Below are 16170 nucleotides of genomic sequence, written 5' to 3'. Positions count from 1 at the left end.
AAAATAGAGAAAGAGCATAATCCTCTCATACTATTGATATGAATTTAAATAGGAACAAAAAAAGTTATAGATATAACCATAAATACAGAGCTGTAGTAGAACTAACACTTCCTTTGATTAATATCAAATAATGAAATATCCTTACAATCAGTATGGAAATGAGACTAGCTCGACGATGGTAACTTATCTCTGAGAAGAGATGTAATGGCTACAAGCCTCTGAAATGCGTTACAATGAGGCTCAAGGGGCTTTTTATTGTCGAACAATAAGAGCAAGCTCTAAACAACCAAAACCCTAACTCAAGGAGATGTAACACCAAGAGTTTATGGGCACCATTAGGGTTAGTTCGACAACCAAATTCTCGAGGTCATGACTTGGTCATATTATCTCTATTTGATGCACATGATACCCCGTTGGAAATATCTTTCGAAGGAATACAATGGAAAATATGATTTTATCAAAAAATAACTCATGGTACATTGCTAAAAAAATGTCGTTTATGGCCTCAAAACGGCTCCCAAAGTTTAGGACCTGAAAAACTCATAAAAAAGTAAATTATGCTACAATTAAGGAAAGTGAAAAATTGAAGGAGATAGTTGTGGGGTTCCAGGTGGGATAGTTAGGTGGCCACCAACATCAACGTTTATCATGATTTTACTCATAGTCTGAGTAACCCGTCACAAATCCACATCTACTTGAAGTTTTGAGTATCCCTCATTGATTGCCAAACTCAGAACTTGTTTAAAATCTAGGAATTCAACTACATTGTTTCTTTTATCACCAAAACTCATATTATAGATCTTCAATGTATGGATTTCGAAATTGTGTAAGATCCCTCCATATCCCATCTAAACTAGATTCCCTTTAGAAGAAGCATCACAATTTAACTTTGTGAACAAGGGGGGAGGAAACTTTGGGAAACACTGGTTTGGGGGGAATAAAGGGGATCATGGATGGAGAGAGATCTGATTTATGTAGGATTATAGATTCGTGTAGGTTCATTTTCCAATATTTTTAGGATCAATATTATGAGATAATGGTCTCCATGATGTTTTACAAAATTGATTTACATGCAAAATCTTCACTCTTTTTGTTTTTCTTGAATATTCATTTGCTTCTTTCTTTCCAAGGCACCCACATGGAAAAACTAGTTTCTAGAGTTTGTGCTCTATTTACCACCAAATTATTGAATATGTTATATGTCAAATGCTCCAATGTTTCCACCAAGGTATTAAAATTTCGATTTGAGGATCCAAAAAGAAATAAAACCTTACTATAAAGAGATTTAGAAAAGGGGCATGCATTTAGGATATCCTCCATAATGACTTCTTGGTTCCAATAAAGGGTGAAAATCAAGGGGACATGAATTCCTTTTTCCCTTATTTTTTCCCATGTAATAATCTTGTATCATCCCATTAGCGAGAGGAATTGAGAAACCTTAGACGAAAGACCATATGCCTGAATTTTCCACCATATGGGATGCTATTGAATGCCTTTATAACTACCTTGAAGAGAGAATGATACGTTAAGAGTAAATGTCCCTTGGATTAGATGACCCCATTGGATCTTGTCTTGATGATGGGAGATAAATATTTTTCGATTTTATAACCCCTTAGCTGAAAATGTCTAAGAGGAAAGAGTTTGATGTGATGGAAAGTCTTCAATTAATTTGTTTCCAAGCAATATCCCTCAAACAAAGCATCTATTTCCAAGCATATTTCTAGAAGAATGCAGTGTAGTCACATTGAATTTGTAAAAAAGCATGACTTTGAATTAAGCTCTCGTTGGTGAGAGAAACATTCCATATGGATGAACCTAGAGGTTACTCTATAGATCATAGCTTATCTGATTCGAGAGTGGAGTGATCATATTTCCTACCCCATATCTGTTTCCAATTTTTTTCTCCTCCTTGAATCCAACTCCACAATAATTTCACTCCTACTGCTTTATTTACTATCTCATGGTATCTTAAATCCAATCCTCTAGCCAACTTAAGAAGACCCAACTTTTTCAAGACATATAATGACCACTTATTTTCCTTTTTTGCTCCACTCCAAAGGAATTATTTCTCGAGTGATGTAATTGATTTGAAAATAACATTAGGTTGAACTAAAGTTGACAATTGATGGGTAGGGAGAGATTCGAGAATAAACTTGAGTAGTATAAGCGTTCCTGCCATTTCGATGGATTATAACACCCATATGTCAAAGTTATTAGCTATCCTTTTAAAATTCCTTGCCAACACATAGAGCACAAAGAGGTATCTACTATAGCCATATTACTGATTTGGAAATTTAGTAGATGGGAATGGTGTCTTTGGACAATCCCATTAGTGTTAAAGAAATAGAAATTGGATTTTTCCTATTTATTAGAGTCCTTGAGGCTTCAATGAAGTCATTGAGGATTGATTTTAGGGACATAGTGTCCCTCATCGGGGCAAGGAAAAAATCATGATTTAATTGATGAATTATTGGTGTGTATTGGACATGCCATTACCATGCAAGTGGAGTGTTAAAGTTAGATAACAATGGTATGTTCTATGCTTAGCACAATTTACTTCAATGTTCCTTTAGCAAGCAAATAACAATTTCCAATTATTTCTAGTAGTAATCACGTTGACAGTAAATGCACATAGAACATAAAACAAATGGAAAAGACAAGTCACTACAAGAGAACACCAAATTTGGTGGATGCCAAGGAAAACCCCTAATGTGGCGAAAACCCTTTGAACAATTCTTCTTCTTATTATTCAATAGTTCAACAAAGAGAGATAGTACAAAAATCAAATTGACTAGCTCAATACAAAGTCAAATCATCACTGCCAAATACCTCCTTTCAAGCTTCGTCAAAGGTAGTCAAACTCGACCTCGAGGAGTGGTAAAAGTCAACCCAAAATAGTAACAAAAGGTCTAGTCAAACTGAGTAAACCTACAGTCAATGTAAGTCAAATAGCCCAGAAAAACTTATGTTCGAGTCAATGCGGCCTATGAAAATTGAAATTATGACCCCAAAACCATAGTCAAAAGTAGTCCAAATCTCCTTGGTCAATGTTGTTCAATGCTTGTCAAACTCTTTGAAATTCGGCCTGTAATTTCTTCCTAGAAATTCTGCCTTCCTAACCGCACATGTGTGAGAAAGAGAGGCTACCCCAAGTTGTATGAAGCAATATGATGAAGAGAGATAGAAGAATGTGTGAGCGATGGATGTGAAAATGAGGGGTGAGTTCTCTTGTATTTATTCATTTCTTTGTGGGTGAAGAGACACATCCATTTGCATTCTTGAGCCTACATGATGATAAAGTTGATATGATCAATTTACACATGTGTGGTCATAAATTCAAAAATCTCACTTTTTCTTGTCTGAATGAGATGATATTTAGATATATTTTGATCCTCTCGAAACTAGGAATTTAATGGAAACATCATCTCCATATGGTTAATCATATGGTTAGAGCATCCAAAATCTAGATACCAAACATCTTTAGTAGTATTTTCACCTTTGGCATAAGATAAAAATAAGTGATGTTGAGGATACTCACCACTTTCTTGAGCATAATTAGCATTTTTACCTTCTTTCAACATTCTTTTTCAAAGTGGCCATACTTATTACAATAATAACATTGAAAATTTCTCTTATCAAATCTACCTCTACCTCTTCCTCTAAACTACCTCTTCCACTTGAGCCACCTCTTCCTCTACCTCTTGAAGAATTTTGGCTTTTCCATTTAACTTGACCTTAATTGATTTTGGCACTTGTGTTGCTTGCATCTTCATTCTTTGTAATTTGTAATTTAGAGGAAAAATCTTTTCTACACCTTCAAAAGTGTCCTTCAATATTTCTTCATGAGACATGAAAGATCCAACCAACTAATCAAATTGTAGTTTTTTCAAATCCTTACTTTCTTCCATGATTATGGCAACATGATTCCATCCATGTGTTAAAGATCTCAATAGCTTTTTAATTAAAACCTCATTACTTACCCTCCAAGTGTAGCCATTTTATTGACCACATCTTTCACTCTCACACAATAGTCACACACACTTTGAGCTTCTTGCATCTTTAAATTCTTGAACTCTCGCTTCAATGTCTAAATCTTGACCACCTTAACTTGATCACTACCTTGGTAAGGTTCTTGTAGAGTCTCCCAAGCATCTTTGGCAGTTTTTGCTCCTCATATTTTCGGAAATAAACTCTTATCAATAGCTATGTGAACCTGAAACAAAGCTTGAGCATTCTTCTTCCTTGCTTCCTTTCTTGTTGTTATTTCATTGGTTGTAAAGGAATTCCAATCACCTCACTCCTCATATCCTCCTCATACCCTGATTCACCAATAATCATAATGGTTCCCATCAAATTGTGGAATTGGCATCTCCTAAGAATTGGGCATGATTAACTTTGGCAAAATTCCAGCAATAAAAATTTAACCCAAAACAATTTTAACTACTTTGCACTTGTAGAATATGAAATGCCTTCTTTAAGCTAGCCGATAAGCCAACATAACTATGAAGAAAAATACATATAAAAAAAATAAACAAATAAAACACTGAGCTAAAAACTTAAATTTCATATATATATTAATTGAACCATTAACTACATTACTAAAATCAACTCTATTCAAGGCTACTACATTAATTTACAGCACTTACCACCCTAACAATTTGCTTCCTTAATTTTGCAGAGAACACAAAATCTGCTCACTAATTTGTCAGAAATTTACATAATTAATTAAGCGCTCTCCAAGGTTGCCTCATGTTTTCTTCCCTATCACCTCATTGGATCCCTTATCTCAATTCAAATTATTTATCTCTTGGGAGAGAAATAACTGTGTCATGAATGAAACTCTCTTTTAGAACTTTTTCAACCATAGCTTATATTATTTATTCAAAGAAATAAAATAACATTTATATTTTACTATCCATCTTAGGCCTTTACCTGGCCCCACAATTTTTAGGAAGTCATATGTGGTAAGAAAATATTTACAACTTTATCGAGGGATGTTACAAAAATTAAACAGAAAAGTGCAAAGAAAAAGATAATTTTGTCTATTAATTAGTGTGTTTGAGAAATATATTTAAATATAATTTTTTCATAAAATAATAATTGGAAATTGGAAACTCATTAAGCATATGATCATTTCAATTTACAAATATTACCTCATTGTTATTTAATATTTAAAAGATTAAATTTTTTCAAGTATCTAACTTAATAATTTATTTTTATAAATTTTTATTTAATTTTAAAGATATGGTCAAGTTGAATATTAATTTGGTGTATAAAATCTCATTATTTATGGTTTAAAGATTGGTTTTCACTTACTAAGTATTAAATTTTACTAAAATATACATATTTTACATTTATAACTTGACCTTTGTCAAATAACATAACAAGTTGACCAAATTATGCAACTGATTAGCTTTAAAAAATATTGTTTTGACTATTAATTATAACATGTTAGAAAATATATTAAAATGTATATTTTATGAAAAATAATAATTTAAGGTTATAGCTCATTAAATACATTATTTAGATTATGACCATTTCTAAGTTACATTTATTACCTTATTATTGTTGAACATTTAAAATTTGAAAGGAGTGTTAAAAGATTAAAAAAAATAAGTAACTATCTAACTTAATAATATTGTTTTTCAATTTCGATTAAAAGTATATATAATAATAATTGTTATTTAATTTTAAAGATAATGTCAAATTAAATATTAATTTGGTATATAAAATGTAGTAATTATGAATAAAATAATATTTTTCACAACTTATTTAGGAATTAAAACTTACAAAAATATACATACTTTGTTTCTCTGTACATTTATAACCTAACACAGTTGAGCTTTCTCTGTACATTTATAACCTAACACAGTTGAGCTAACTATCTAACTGATTAACCTAAAATACTCTTTCTCCACAACTCCAATTTCAATAAAAACTACAAATAATAAATCTAACCACTATCCAAATAAACATTAATTACAAATCTCCTCATGCTCATCTCAATGGCAATATGAGTTGTAAATTATGATATATAAATTAAACTCCACCCCAAGCCAATTTGAAAACTGGAGGCTCAAGGGTAATCAGAAGATTAATCAAAGTAACTGTAAAAATGGAGCACAGAAAAGCCCCTGGTGGAGCAGATTTAGTGGAACACCCAGAAGTTGCTAGTGCAAGTAACCAGAAAAGAAAAAGGGTGATTGAAGTGGGGGGCGTCTCCAAGGAGGGAAGGTTTCAGCAGTAGAGCCCCATGTGGGCCATGCAAGTTTTTAAAGAGAAAATGCAGAAGTGGGTGTGTGTTTGCACCCCATTTTAGTGCAGACCACAGAGCAGCCACCAGTTTCCAAACAGTAAACGAAGTTTTTGGGGCGGCCAATGTCTCAAATCTTCTCCTGAATATTCTGCCAGAGGTGTGAAGAGGGCATGGTGAGTGTGTTGTTTGAAGCGGAGGCAAGGATGTTGGATCCTACTAATGGATGCATGTTAAAAGTAGCAGCCATGGAGTGACAGCTGCAGCAGGAGGTGAGTTGCACTAGGGTTTCTGTGACCCGCCAAGTTTCTAATTGGATTTCGATTTTCAATAGGTTTTGTTGTACTTTTTTATTTTTGATTTTTTATTTATTTATTTATTGCTTCGTTTAGTCGATAATAATGCGAAATGATGATGTTGGTGCAGGTACATGAGTTGAGGGCAAAAGTACGGCTGATGAGGGGACTTCTAATGCAAATGCAAATGTTTCAGCATGCAGGCCTCTCATCTGGGTTGGTGGGCAGTTCATTTGGTGACGTAGGTGGGGTCACAAATGAAATGCCATTTCACTCGCACTCTCAGGCTGTGTCTGCAGTACCCTATCCATTCGAGCTGCAGCAGCAGTCCATTTATGATATGGGTCCATCAAATCAATCTCATTTTCCACATGCAGGTTAAAAGGAGGAGCGAAGAATTCGCTATTGATGGACAACAAAATTAGTGCAGTTTCGCAGCTCCAACAGATCTGCCTGTACATGGTTCATGAACTTTCGTATCGGCATATAATACTGTTTGTGTTGTTGTGCAAGACAATTCTATACTTTAAATTAAATTTTAATTTTATGGCCATACAATATCCTTAAATTTGGCTCTCGGTTCTCCATGGCAATTTTATTGTTTAAAATTTTTAATGTTTCATTGAAGTGTCATTACCCGTTTATTGCTGGCTTTCTGTAAAGAAAGTAATATTAGTAGGTTGAATTTTATTTTTAAAAGTGGAATTTGGTTTAGTTGGCTTCATACATTATAAACAAGTTGGTTATGTTCCCAATGAGATTTTGTGCATTTCAAAATGTTGTTTTATAAATTTTTATTTAGTTTAAAGAAAATGTTCAAAGTTCTGTCTTAATCTGTTTTGTTTAAGGATGGTGATGTTTACATCTTTATACATTACAACCACCGGGATGATGTTACAAATCTTTTTCAACTCGTTGATGTTACAGATATTTTCAACTGAGATTTACAAATTTTAATTGCCAATTTTTTTCTTCAATAAAATGACTTTATATATTAAATAAAGTGATTTCATATATTAATGTTAGATAAGTATAAGCATTTTAAAATTATTATTTTTAAATTTATCGAATTTTATATATATATATATATATATATATATATATATATATAATAAATATGATAATAAAGTATTAAATTAAATAATTGTTTTAAAAGACTTTCATTTATAAAAATAAAAGATAAAATAAAATATAAATAAATAAATAAAAGATTGCTAAATCACTAGATTATTAAAATTATAAAAACCAAAAAATAAAATTAATAATTATAATTTTAATTATAAGTTTCTATAGTTTTAAGCATTTTTATTTGGTTAAAGTAGTATAGAATATAATTACAGGGACTTGAATTTTAGAATAAAAAAAAAAAACAAAAAAATCAATAATTATAATTTTAACTATACAATTATAAAGTTAAATTAATCTATAAAATTATGATGGTTTACAAGTTCACAGTATTGCATATCTTATGGTATTTCTTACAATGAAACCTATTTAAATGCCATAAGCAACTTTACTTTGTTAAAAATAAAATAAAATAATAGGGGTGTAAATCTCCATATTACAAAAAACAAAAAATAATCAATAATTATAATTTTAACTATAAAATTATAAAGTTAATTTAAACTATAAAATTTTGATTGTTTACAAGGTCATAGTATTGCATAACCTATGGTATTTGTTACAATGGAGCCTATTTAAAGACTTGATGAAATCTATTAAAGAATGTCCTTTGAGTAAATCCATTAAGGAATGCAATAATACTAGGTTAGATCCATCTTAATCCATATTTGAGATGGATCTATGTTATATATGGTTTCCTAAACTAAAGATTGTAATAAAAATAAAAAGTGATAAAATTAATGATAGCAATACAAGTTGAGTTAGTTCAATTAGTTATTTATAAATTTGATTTTTTTATAAAATTACAAACAATTTTTTGATAAAAACAAAAAAAAAAATCATAATATGCTTTATATTAAAAGAAATTTAAATAATAATTATTCATATTGGTAACTATAATATTTCTAAACTCCATGTTTGAGTTTAATTAATAACATATAATTTATCCTAAACCCACTTCTTATCATGTATATCTAGTGTGCTTTATACTTCTATAATTCTTCATTTGCAACTCATATGGGTTCTAATGTTCAGTTTGTGAGCTTAGTATTAATAAATTATCTTGGAGACCTAGTTTGTCACCTTTCTCAGGAAATGAATAATGCTAAGCTATGTAGAAAAGAGAAACAACTACATAAAAACATAACATGAGTCCACACATCAAAATATTTCACTAGAGCAAGATCATGTGTGTCACTGTTTGCTGGAGTAGAGGGCTTGAGTGCACATTGAAGGTGGATTTCCAAACTAGTCACACAAGAATCCAAGATAGCCAAAGTTGAATGTTGATATCACTGTACCCACTTAATCTTTTTCAGGGTAGAAATGATGTCATTAAGACCTTCATGCTTCTGTTTTAGGATGGCCCAAAAGAAGTTTATTTATCAATGCAGGGTGATGGAAATAAAGTATTGTTCATCTCTCCCCTAGCATGACACGGGTCATGAACCTAGTTGGACACTTCCTCTAGAGTCTTAGAGTTAGAATAAGCCTAGTGGCCATTAGTGGTCCGAGAATCAAGTTCGTTGATTTCTTGACAAATTTCTGAAGGTATTTCTTAGTGGAATATAACAACAATCATTTGGGCTTCGTCCTGGGCATGTGATGGACCTTTTAGACCCCAAGCAAAACCACAAATTACATAGGGACCTTTGAAGCTACACATGGGTTGCTTAGGAATTATAGGCCAAGAAGTATAAAGTGAGGTGAAATTAAAGGCACTCACCAAGTTCATAGAAGAGAAAAGGATAGATAGAATAGGACAAAGGAAAAGTTAGAAGAGGCAAGGAGTTCAAGGAAGAGTAGGTCAACCCACCAATACTGTCCAATACACTATTGGCCAAGAGCTCACCCACTAAGAAAATTCCCCCACTTGCTAGAATAACTCAAGGTGTAAGACATAGTGAACCCCTTGGGGAATTAAAAAAAAAACACTAGAAAATAAACACACAAAAAAATAAAAAAATCTAAGAGGGAAGAGATAAAATGGTTCACTAGAAAACCCTGTATCCAAAATACATTATCCTGAGTATCCAAAATACATTATCCCGAGTTTCCAAAGAAAAAAACAGATAAATTCATTGTGTTTGAGGTGATGATGCCAAGTTCCTCCCGGTCTAGTGTTTCCATGTTTGTATATTTTCACAACCTAAAATCACTCAAGACCCAACTTAAGACTCTAGTCCACTAACTAAAAACTCAAATAAGGAATTGTAGCTATAGAACTTTGAATTAGAATTGAGATCATGCAATCCCTTAACACTGCCCTTGCATTCCCAAAAAAAGTAACATTTCCTTAGAGAAATGTCAATAATCCCAATATAGCTTTGTATACTTTCCACTAAGTGCATTCCCAACATCATTGGACAAAAGATGGAGTAATCCCACCAACAATAAGGGAGGATATTTACCATTGCAAAAATTTATAGCAGTGACAATCCTCTCTAGAAGACAAAAGAACTATAGTAGGCTTAAAATTATGGTGAATGTCTAATAAACTCATAAGCACTATGCATGGTGCAGGATAGCCATGCCACCCTCCTTCTTAAATGAAATGGGATATGGCAGAAGCCTTCCCCAACATCCAATTCCTTATTGTCATTCACCCTAATGGAGGGTAGACTATCAACATCTAAAACAAGTTGCAAATATCATTACAACTAGGCATCTCCCCTTTATGCTAGAACTCAATTGTACAAGTGTTGTTATTCTTACAACTGAGGTTTGACATAAAATTAGTCCCTTTATTTCGATCTCATCTAGAATGAGAAAGAAAGACACAGTGAGATGATTTTTTTGATTCTCCAATATCACATTATTTATTAATTGATGCTCCATTGGCAATTTATATTACTTTATTTATTAATCCTATAATATTTTATGGGAGTTTAAAATTCATTTTTTTAAATATTTTTATTTATTAAAAATAATAATTATGGTTTATAAAATAAAGTCATGGAAAATCAATTAAAAATAAAATATAATCTATTTGACCTTAGATTTTTTTGTTTAGTATTTATTTTTATATGTAGCTTTGAGCATATGAAGATGAACCTCATTAGTAGGTTCTAAACATAGACCATAAAAAAATGTCTAAAATTTTGGGAAAGTTTTCAGGTTTATTTTTCATCCAATTTGTGTAGAATCTTGTCCTTTATGTAACTGGACGTCATTACTTTCATGTCACTTATTGATCATTTCATGTAAAAATTAAGATTCCATAATTCAATTGTTTTCCTTAGATGGTATTCTTCTCCTTTGATCTTTCCTCACTAGATTAATGAGGATAGAAATGCATGCTGGTAGTATTAGAAGAACTTAAGAGTAGAATCATGCAAAAATTAACTAAAACTAACCAACCAAATACACCACCTTTCTTACCATAATTCCTTTATGACAAGCCTCGCTCATGAGGCTTCTCAATTCCATTTTTTTTTAATTTATTTGATAGGAGGTTCTCATATCTTTTTATTCTATAACTTCTTGATCATGGTATCTAGAATTTCCAAGTGTTGTTGAGGTATAAATGGCTATGGGATCTTCCTTTGCTAGCAACTCCCATGCTAGAGAGTTCGTCTTTACTGTAAACTTGTGTTCATTCCAACCAACTATTCATGGTCCATAGAGTTATTCAAGTTATGAAGTACTTATTTCAAATGCAGCATATAATAGTTACAACTACCTACATTTTCTTTTACCACCACTTAGTTATATATATATATATATATATATATATATATATATATATATATATATAGTGCTACACATTTTATCATTCCCACTAAACTCCTCAATAGTTATTAGGAGATAATGGGGAAAAAATTCCTTAAGATATTCTAGTACACTTTTATTTGTGAGATGTAATCATCTTTTCTCAACTCTCCTTTGCTTATAATATTGTCATGATAGGTTTACCCTTTTCATCCATTTGGTATAGGATCTCAAAAGGTGTCATCATACATTTCTATAACTTAGCATCATCATATACTTTCCACCATATTTCCTATCCTCTATTTCATTACTAAATTTGACATGAACCGAATTTCCTCTTGGTATCAGAGATAATGTCCTAATATACTTTTGTGTCTAATTAACACTTTTGAGTTGCTCCCAATGCAATAGTCCCATATATGCCACTCTTTGCACTATTTCTAAGACCACACTTTTAAATGGTTATAATAGCTTCTAAACGTTTACTTCTCTTGCTGACTTTTTTTTTTATAGGTCTCTTATCTGGTAATTCTTTTACAATGCTCATTTACTTAATCTTTGTACCCCTTTATGTTAGGATTGGTGCCAATTATTCTAATGTTGTGACCTATCCTTCCAATGCTTTGAAGAAACTTTTCTAGTGAGGAATTATATTTTGGATATTATATTTTCTACTAACCTTAGATATTATATTATAAGGGACTTTTCCACTACTACCAAGCATTCATTGGCTACAATTCTCCCTAACATCAACATTAGAAACATTAAATAAATCATTTAGATTATAGCTCATGAAATACATCATTTAGATTGTGACCATTTCTAAGTTACAAATATTACCTTATTATTATTGAAAAATTAAAATTTGAAAGGCATGTTAAAATATTTTTAAAAAAGAGGTAACTATCTAAGTTAATAATTTTATTTTTAAATTTCATTTAAAAGTATACATAATAATAATTTTTATTTAATCTTAAAGATGTTGTCAAATTAAATATTAATTTGGTATGTAAAATACAGTTATTTATGAATAAAAGAATAGTTTTTACAGCTTATTTAGGTATTAAAATTTAGAAAAATATACATACTTTGTCTCTGTGGACATTTATAACCTAGCACACTTGGGCAACTATCTAACTCATTAACCTAAAAAACTCTTTCTCCACAAGTCCAATTTCAATAAAAACTACAAATAATAAATCTAACCACTATCCAAATAAACATTAATTACAAATCTCCCCATGCTTATCTCAATGGCAATATGATAAGTAAATTATGATACATAATTTGAACTCCTCCCAAAGTCAACTTGAAAACTAAAGGGCTAAGGGTAGCCTAGTCTAAGGGAAGAAGAATCAGAAAATCAATCAAAATCAAAGTAACACACAAAAAAGCCACTGGGTACACCTCCCTACACCTGGAAGGGGGTTTCTTGGAACACCCATCATTGCAAATTAAACAACTTATTATCAAATTTTGAGCAAATTTGAAAAGAGAAAGTGGCTAAAAAAGACCATTTTATTTCTTAATTAGAGTATGTTAGAAAATATATTAAAATATAAATTCTATACAAAATAGTAATTTAGGATTACAGTTCAATGAATACATCATTTATATTTGGACCATTTTAAGTTAGAATTAAAATTTAAAACATGCATTTTATGCACAATAGTAATTTATGATTACACCTCCTTAAATACATCATTTAGATTAGGCTCATTTATAAGTTACAAATATTATCTCATTAAATATATCGTTTAGATTAGGACCATTTGTATGTTAAAAATATTACCTCATTATTATTGAACATTTAAAATTTAAAATGAGTGAATTTTTTTACAATTTTTTTATAACTATCTAATTTAATAATTTAATTTTATATTTTGAATTTCAATTAGAGATTTTTTTTTTTCCCCTAGGAAAAAGTCGTAATTTTATTCAATAATTGATAAAATTACATTTTGTAGATGCCCAAGGCATATGCAAATGGCTGATCCTGTTAATAACAGGCAGTGGTCAAAAGACAATAACACTAGTTAGCAGAGAAACTATTCCTGAAATGTCAGGAGACAACAGAGTAACAGTAAAAAGAAAATTGTATATGCCAGCGAGCCTATGCTTTCCTTCCTTTCTTCTTTTCCACCCGTCGCCATCCTCCTGAGTCAGCGGTGGGTGTAATGATAGCTAGCTGGTTCTCCATAGTGTTCACTTGTGGTTCTTTGTCCGATTCCGAGCCCTCTGAGCTGTGGGTTCTCTTTATGCCACTTACTTCCAATTGTAACTCCTGATGCAGATCTGTGATGATCGGCCCCGCATGAGTGGATGGTGGATTCGCTGCATGTGCTTGTTTCTGTCCCATTTGAGAGGCTGGTTCCGTCAGGTTCTCTGTGGGTTCCTCATTTATGTCCTCTTCTTCTAATGGGTCTGTGTTCTGCCAGCCTTTGGGCTTTTTTGGTTGTTTCTTAGTTTTCCTGGGGTCCTTTCGGGCTAATGGGCAGTTATTTTGAAGGTGCCCTGTCTGCAAACAGGTCCTGCATCGGAATGTTGTGTTTTCATAGTCAAGCTGCTGTATCCATTGAGTATTATTAAAGTTCAGCGTGATGTGGTCAGGTAGCCCCTCGCTCAAGTCCACTTCTACGCATATTCTGGCAAATGTGAAGATTCCCCTGATAGCTCTTTCTTCATCCATTTTTAGGAATTTCCCTAGAGAATTCCCAATGGCGATTAATACTTTGTGATGCCAGAAGTGAAGTGGGAGTCCATGTAGCCTCACCCATACAGGCATTTTTGAGACTATCATTGTTGTAGCATCAAAGTCTGAGAACCAGGGGGTGGTGAAGAGGCCAGCACTGCCCCAGAACCAAGGGCCCTGATTGATAATGCTGTCCCTTTCCTGTTCTGTGTTAAATCTAACTATGAAAAACCCCTTAGGGCAGAGATAAATTTCACAGTTAGGTGACCATGTTGAGTAGATCCATTGATGGAGGGCATCTGATTTAGGCCAGAAGCCATTGAATCTACAAATAACTGCAGTATTGGATAGATCGGTATATATATTATTTACCTCTGGCTCAGTAACTTGTAGGGTTGGTGATTCTGGCTTTTGTTCAACGATGTATGGACCTGGCAGCTCTGATGGTGGTGTTGTTTTGTGTTCCATTTTTTTCCCTTTCACTGCATCCCGAAATGAGCTGGTGTTTTTTGAGCTGGATCCGCTGCTACCACCACACAGTCGCAGATTAAGAATGATGGTTGAATCGTTGGTAATACCGTAGTGTTGGAGTGTTTGGCTGTCCTGTAAACTGTATCCAGAATAGATAAGGTTTTGATGTTGAGCTGGGGTTCCAAGTTGCCCCTGGATCCTCTTCTTTAATTCGTGTACGCGCGTCCCCTTACTGAGTCTCATGCAAAAATGTTTGCCTTCAATAGATTTTATAAAGATCTGGAGCAGATCTGTGTTGGTGAGGAATAGTCCCTGATTCACAGGTTTATAAACTAGATCTGCCTGATATATGGCATCAGGGCTCTCTGATCTCGGGACCGAGCCGCTCCTTCTTCTTCCACCTGGAAATGGGGGGACGATGCTCTGTGTGGCCCCTGCTTGCGCGGCCCACTCCGGCCACTCTGTTCCATACTTACCCTTTAACGTGGTCAGAGGGTGCGAATGGAGTTGTATTACCAGGAGCGGATCTGTACATTGACGGAACTCCAGCCTCAGCGATCCATACTTGCCCTTAATCGCAATCAGAAGGTGCAGATCAAGGCGCGGTTGCACCATCAAATGCAGATCTGGACATAGACAATCGATCAAAAGCAGATCTGGACATAGGCATTCGATTTCATGCTGGCCGTGACCTCGATTTGTTGCCGGGGGTTTGAGCTCTAGTCCTCCGCAATACCCTATCCAGAACGGCGCAGTCAGATCGGGCAGTCCGACCTTCAATCTCCAGGGCTCTGTTGATGTCTTCGCCTCCTCGCATCGCACAGTGACGGCGGCCCCGCTGTAAACCCTAGCCATCTTCAAAACCCAGAGCTTTTCTCCCGTCGATTTACCTCTCATTTCAATTAGAGATATATATAATAATAATTGTTATTTAATTTTAAAGATATGGTAAAGTTAAATATCAATTTGGTACATAAAATTTAGTTATTTAATTTTCACTTACTAATTTAGGTATTAAAATTTTAAAAAATATACATACTTTGTCTCACTCAATTAATTAGACATTTATAACCTAATACACTTTCAGAAAACTATCTAACTGATTAACTTAAAAACTTCTAAAGCAACGAATATAACTACTATCCAAATAAACATTAATTACAAAAATCTCCTCATGTCTATCTCAATGGCACTATGAGCCCTATGTTATGGTATATAATTTTAACTCTGCCTACAGCCAATTTGAAAACTTGAGGGGTAAGGGTTAATCAAAAGAAAGAGAAGATCAATCAAAGTAACTGTAGACATTGAGCATGGGAAAGTCGCGAGTACACCTACACCTGAAGCAGGTTTCGTGGAACACCCAGAAGGTGGTTTCTTGGAACACCTAGAAGTTGCGGGTACAAGAAAGGGAAAAAAAGAATGTGGTTGAGATGGAAGAAGGGGAGGCTTCTGAAGGAGGGAAGGTGTGAGTAGTGGTGCCCCATGTGGGGGCATGCAAGTTCTTAAAGAAGAAATGCAAGTTCTTAAAGAAGAAATACAGGGGTGGGTGTGTGTTTGCACCCCATTTTAGTGTAGACCACACAGGAGCCACCCGTTTCCAAATAGTACACACAATTTTTGGG

This window comes from Pinus tabuliformis, chromosome J, assembly GCF_031772625.1.
Source record: "Pinus tabuliformis cultivar Carrire ecotype Pingquan chromosome J, CPIR1, whole genome shotgun sequence".
Taxonomy (NCBI): domain Eukaryota; kingdom Viridiplantae; phylum Streptophyta; class Pinopsida; order Pinales; family Pinaceae; genus Pinus; species Pinus tabuliformis.
This window is presented reverse-complemented; position numbering follows the sequence as displayed.